Source organism: Littorina saxatilis, linkage group LG6 (genome assembly GCF_037325665.1).
Source record: "Littorina saxatilis isolate snail1 linkage group LG6, US_GU_Lsax_2.0, whole genome shotgun sequence".
Lineage (NCBI taxonomy): Eukaryota > Metazoa > Mollusca > Gastropoda > Littorinimorpha > Littorinidae > Littorina > Littorina saxatilis.
Window position 1 is genome coordinate 54,914,374 of NC_090250.1, and position 7,156 is coordinate 54,921,529.

At 42.8% G+C, this 7,156-nt stretch overlaps 1 pseudogene; it reads right to left on the minus strand.

Moving 5' to 3' along the window:
• Positions 1–2,825: 2,825 nt before the first annotated feature.
• LOC138968052 (uncharacterized) overlaps positions 2,826–7,156 on the minus strand; it is a 22,974-nt pseudogene continuing 18,643 nt past the window's right edge.

Here is a 7,156-nt window from a genome sequence, read left to right on the forward strand (position 1 = left end):
CAAAAAACATTGTCTGATAGAGTTTCTTCCCTGAAAGAAATAACATAGTCCGACAGAGTTCCTTCCCTGAAAAACAACAACATAGTCTGAGAAAGTTTCTTCCCTGTTTAAAATAACATAGTCTAAGAGAGTTTCTTCCCTAAAAAAATATAGTCTGAGAGAGTTTCTTCTTTGTATAAATTATAGTCTGTCAGAGTTTCTTCCCTGATAAAAATGTCATCGTCTGAGAGAATTTCTTCCCTGTAAAAAAAACCTACCATAGTCTGAGAAAATTTCTTCCCTGAAAAAAACCCATAGTCGGACCGCCCCCCCCAAAAAACACACAAAAAAACCCCCCCAAAAAAATTAACAGAGTATGTTAGAGTTCATTCCTTGATAAAGATAAGTCTGAGAGAGCTTCTCTCCTAAATAAAACAAAAACCCAACATAGTCTGATAGAGTTTCTCTCCTAAAATAATAACCTAGTCTGAGATTCTCTTTTCCAAAAAGCTTCCTAAAAATAACCTGTGACTAGCCCTCAAGATTTAAAAAAATAAAATATGTGCAAGTTGATAATTTCACTTATTTGCTCTCCGTTTTTGGTTAGCTTCTTTTGTTGGTTGTTGTGCCTCAAATAATGTTATCATTAAGCACACGCTTAAAATAAAACTTCACAAGAAAACAAAACTCTGCCATCAAAATTATTCCACCCATTTTTGTACACCAACTAAAGCATTCATTCCCATGTCAACTCATTCAAACTTTCCATACGATTAAAGGCCATCCACTTGGCTATGTGGCACACCTTTCGGATTAAATATTTGTTTTACAGGGGTCACGTGATCGCCGCCCCTAAAAGGGTACCCCAAAAATCGACACGAAAAAACCGTAAGGTATCAATTAAAAATCGAAATAAAATCAGAATAGGCACAACTCGACACATTTTACATTCGAGGGGAAAGCCAAGTCAGTTATCTATGCAGATCAGGTGGTTTTGTTTCGCTATCCTGCGTATGTCTTCCGATTTTTTTCATTTCTACTGATACAGTTGTCCATAGCATGAGCAGCACTGATACAGTTGTCCATAACATGAGCAGCACTGATACAGTTGTCCACAGCATGAGCAGCACTGATACAGTTGTCCATAGCATGAGCAGCACTGATACAGTTGTCCATAGCATGAACAGCACTGATACAGTTGTCCATAGCATGAGCAGCACTGATACAGTTGTCCATAGCATGAGCAGCACTGATACAGTTGTCCATAGCATGAGCAGCACTGATACAGTTGTCCATAACATGAGCAGCACTGATACAGTTGTCCACAGCATGAGCAGCACTGATACAGTTGTCCATAACATGAGCAGCACTGATACAGTTGTCCACAGCATGAGCAGCACTGATACAGTTGTCCATAGCATGAGCAGCACTGATACAGTTGTCCATAGCATGAGCAGCACTGATCCGAAAATAAAGGATAGCGCACAGCCAATGAAACAGCGTAACCAGAGTGCCGCCATCTTACTGCACCGTACCACACTGACAAATAGGTCAAAGGGAAATAATCGTAGTTTTGAGAGTTGATAGCAGTCTTCTTTCGCTGTATCGAACGGTGTCCTAAGATGGAGGATCCGGTGGCGTCAATGTTTTGGTAGCCAATAAGAAGGTACGCGCTATCCATATATTTTTAGATCAGTGCATGAGCAGTCAAAAAGGGGAGGTTATGCGTCAGTTTTGAGGGGTAGTACGACAAAAAGCGCTGTATTTCAGTAATAACTCGGAGGATTGCTTCGAAACTTTGAGGATCTCATGCCTGCATACGAGAAATAATCCGGGTACAATTAAATCATTACCGATATTTGTTGAGATGTTATGCAATCTTCTGGAAAATGTTTTGAAACCCGTCACCGGTTTGTGAGCTGACATCATCAAAAAATCCACGACTTCGCATACATTCATACATACAGACTAATGATTTTTATGAGTACCGTACTGTTAAAGTTTCATTTCAGTATGACCAGTGGCAGATATTTGCTAGTCATGTAAACACACGAGAAATAGGGAACGTTCAGAGCGTTTTCTATTGACAGCGGTTATCGCTCAGTAACAATCAAAACGTGCTGCGGTCACGCATTACAGGGCATCGCTGTGGCACAACAATCATCCAAACAGATTTGATCGTGTTTACAGGACCTGGTGGGTTTACGTACATGAAACTTTGGCAGTATTTGTAACAACCATGTGTCTGTAAAAATGCAAAGTAATGATGTAAAAAAAAAAATTAAAAAAAAAGTAAGCTTATTAACCCATGACGAGTTTAATTAATGTTTCTGGAATATTGCATAACATATCAACAAATGTATGTAACGATACGAAAAATTACCTGCAGTATTTCTAGTGTGTAGGCATACGATCCTCAAAGTTCCGAAGCAGTCTACTAAGTCATCGTTGAAATACAGCGCTTTTTGCCATGGCACCCCTCAAAATTGACGCAAAACTTCCCCTTCTTGACCGCTCATGCAATCCATACCTGCATCAATAGAAATGACATAACGGAAACAATACGCAAGATAGCGAAACAAAACAACATGTTTTGCATAGAAAGTAGATCTGTAAAAAGGGCCAAGGTGTGCCAATTCGGAAATTTCGTCGATTTTTGATTAAGACCATACGTTTTTGTCGGGTCGATTTTGTGGGTACCCTAATTTGGGAGGCGGTGACGTGACCACTGTTAAAGAAATCTTTGATTCAAAAAGTGTGCCAGGTAGCCAAGTGGATGGCCTTTAATGACATAGAAAGTTTGAGTGAATTGAAACGGGAATGAATGCTTTAGTTGGGGTACGAAAATGGGTGCACTTTTTGTGTGCAGAGTATAGTTCTCGGTATGAAACAAAAAGTGGTCCATATTCGGGGCCCTTCCCCATTAAAACTGATGTGTATGTTTTTGATTACATGGGCGTTAATCTCCAAACCATACAAATACCCAAGACATGGGACACCGCGACGGCCAGCACAACGGATTTAAACGAGCATCCTCGGCAAGACGCGGAATAGGAACTCGACAGCCTGGGGTCTTGCTGACGTTTCTCGAACTCAATGATGTCATACTTTCCATCAATGGGGAAGCGTATTCCATCCACGTTTCCGGCGTCGTCCTGCAAGAACTGCACGCGCAAAGGGTCACGGGACTCGTCCGAGGCCGTGACGTACCACAGGGGACCGACGAACCTTCCCTCCCATTGGTTGGCTCGGTCCGGCCTCACTCGTGTCAGCTTCAGTTTTCCGAAACGGCCAAACTTCAACAACAGCCGTTCTGAGCTGTTTCCGCTTCCTGTCGCAGACTCCGAATGATCGTGTCCTTTGGGGATGACCGGTTCAGTGACGTCAGTTTCAGAAAGGGTGACGTCATTTTGCACGACTTGTTCAATGACCATGTCGCCGAACGCTTTGTGTGAGTATACCCCCATCAGCTCTTCGTCAGGAAGGTGCCTCGTATGAAACTCTTCAGAACCTCGCTTCGTACCTTTCTCTGTCGATCTGTCCCGAGGAACACGGTCCTCTGTGCTTGATGTTGCTGTGTCAGCGGCAGTGTGGCGGGAAGTCTCGGACGTGGGTTTCCAGGGAGCCGGGAAAGTGCAGACCGTCGACGAGTTTAGCCAGAACTTCTCTCCCAGCAGAAGGTCGGCCGCCATACTGGTAATGGCAGTCAGCGCGTGACCTTTGGCCTTGGTCTGTGGACCGTTAGTGGCCACGAAGAGCCCCGCCCCGGCGCCAGGGAGCAGCCAGAGCCGTGAGGAGAAGGTGACTATTCCCCCGGAATGCCACACCTTACGATAGCCTGCAACACAGGGTTGCGGAGATACAGACAAAATAAATTCATAAACAAAGAGATTGCCAACGTTCCAAATTTTAGAATAAAAAACCAAGAAAGGTAAGTTGTTGGAACGTTTGTTATTGACAACACAATACGTTACATTCACATTTTAGATTTTACATCATTGAAAAGCGATACAGACACTTTTGGGACGCTCTGGGTCGTCCACGCAGCACGGCAAAAGTCCTTGTTTTTATTTGGACAGTAAAATCTTGAGTCTTGAACCTTGAGCCTAAAAACTAATGCGGTAAGCCATGTTTTGTTTGTTTTGTCTTACATTAGCGCTCCTTGAAATTTCAGAAAATTCTCTTTTAAAAATGTGTTATGCCTTTTCTCACGGGTAGACTCCAGCATGTAGTGTTCACGACACGATGCCATGTTTTTGTTTAAAATGTATATAGGTCCCATAAGGCCACTAGGACAAGAGTTATACCAGCAACGTCAACACAGAATCACACCAGGCACTGTGGCTTGTAGTAGGGTCATTCTCAGATTACTGTCCCAGAGGGGGGTGACCTACTTCATGAAAGGTTTACAACCATCATTTTCCATCAAATCAACTACATGCTGTATCTGTATTGTGTCTCAAGGAATACATTTATATGTTTTCAACCCTAATTTGACTACTTTTTCATTGTACATTTGTTTGACAGTTTAGTTTGCTAAAAATCGGCTGATTGAAAGCCGCCATTTTGTGACATACCTCTCTTGACGAAAAACAGACGTTTATCTCCAGTAAACCAAGACTGAAGAGTGCAAACAAAGTGTACAGGTGCAAAGAGATTATGTGCATGTTTATGACCACAGTATCCGTTTAAAAAAAATTCGTTGTTTACGCAGTAATTTGACCGGGCCCAAAATGCTGTTCGGTCGAAGCATCGTGTCACAAATTATCCGGCACAGATAACCACTCATGGGCACACAATAACAATGTGTTGGATCTACCTTGCAGGGACACTTTTTTTGTACACATTATTGCTACACAAACACAGCTTTCGTTACTAAATATATAGTTTTGTTTGCCGGTAATTGCAACATGAATCCCAGAGAAGGTCTTGGTGTCACACATTTTGGCCTCGACCGAACAAAACGTTTTTGCATTTAATTAAATAATGAACAATAATTTTTAAAAACTCCCTGAACACAATTTCATCCTGTCATGAGCCTGGAACCAGAAATGCTCACAACACTAGAAATGGTTGGTTATTGAGCGCGAGACTTGCAGTTTAACTTCCGTGTCTGTCAAATTGTCAATGCTTCGACCGAACATAGTTTTGGACGGTTACGTACTTTGCCGCTCCATATAAGGGAAACCAACAAGTTTCTTTGAGCTTTTTGTCCACTTATAGTTTTATCACACCCTATTATATTGCACATGAAGTTTTCAACGATTTTCTTTGAACTTTATTTTTCAATGACTATGTGAGAATGTCACGCTTTTGGACCATGACTCTGAGCATGACCCAGCATTCTTTAATTAACCTACAATCACAGCAAAGGGTACAGAACACGGAAAAACAAGACAGAAAGAAATAACAAATCTATCAACAGCAACAGGACTACACATTCACACAAACCCTTCCTCTCACGAGATACACAATGCTCACAAAAACAAAACACAACTAGACTCTTGTAATTTAAAGTAACCCATGCTCACGCATCAACATAAACACCCCTCACCCCTGTAATTGGAACAACCCATGCTCATTAATCAACACAAACACCCTTCACCCCTGTAATTGGAACAACCCATGCTCATTAATCAACATAAACACCCTTCACCCCCGTAATTGGAACAACCCATGCTCATTAATCAACATATACACCCCTCACCCCTGTAATTGGAATAACCCATGCTCATTCATCAACATTAACACCCTTCACCCCTGTAATTGGAATAACCCATGCTCATTCATCAACATTAACACCCTTCACCCCTGTAATTGGAATAACCCATGCTCATTAATCAACATAAACACCCTTCACCCCTGTAATTGGAATAACCCATGCTCATTCATCAACATTAACACCCTTCACCCCTGTAATTGGAATAACCCATGCTCATTAATCAACATAAACACCCTTCACCTCTGTAATTGGAACAACCCATGCTCATTAATCAACATAAACACCCTTCACCCCTGTAATTGGAACAACCCATACTCATTCATCAACATAAACACCCTTCACCCCTGTAATTGGAATAACCCATGCTCATTAATCAACATAAACACCCTTCACCCCTGTAATTGGAATAACCCATGCTCATTAATCAACATAAACCCTCCTCACCCCTGTAATTGGAAGTGATCCAGCCCATCCCGTACGACTGTTCCACGTCGGCGACGGGGAAGTCAGGTCGGGTGAGGTCAGTTCCGATGCCGGGTGGAGGCATGACTGGCCGCGTTGTCTCCTCCAAGACGCTCTCCTGCACCACCCGCTTTCCATCAGGGGTAGAGCCGTTGCCTAGCAACAACTGTAACCAGCGAGCCATGTCGTGAGCCGTGGAATACAGGGAGCCGGCTGGTCCGCATGGCGAAACGGATCTGCAAAGAGTGGACTTGTTCAACATTGGATCTGCAAAGAGTGGACTTGTTCAACATGCTGTCACGGATCTGCAAAGAGTGGACTTGTTCAACATTGGATCTGCAAAGAGTGGACTTGTTCAACATGCTGTCACGGATCTGCAAAGAGTGGACTTGTTCAACATTGGATCTGCAAAGAGTGGACTTGTTCAACATGCTGTCACGGATCTGCAAAGAGTGGACTTGTTCAACATTCTGTCACGGATCTGCAAAGAGTGGACTTGTTCAACATACTGTCACGGATCTGCAAAGAGTGGACTTGTTCAACATTCTGTCACGGATCTGCAAAGAGTGGACTTTTTCAACATACTGTCACGGATCTGCAAAGAGTGGACTTGTTCAACATTCTGTCACGGATCTGCAAAGAGTGGACTTGTTCAACATACTGTCACGGATCTGCAAAGAGTGGACTTGTTCAACATTCTGTCACGGATCTGCAAAGAGTGGACTTGTTCAACATACTGTCACGGATCTACAAAGAGTGGACTTGTTCAACATGCTGTCACGGATCTGCAAAGAGTGGGATTGTTCAACATGCTGTCACGGATCTGCAAAGAGTGAACTTGTTCAACATACTGTCACGGATCTGCAAAGAGTGGGATTGTTCAACATGCTGTCACGGATCTGCAAAGAGTGGGATTGTTCAACATGCTGTCACGGATCTGCAAAGAGTGGACTTGTTCAACATGCTGTCACGGATCTGCAAAGAGTGGACTTG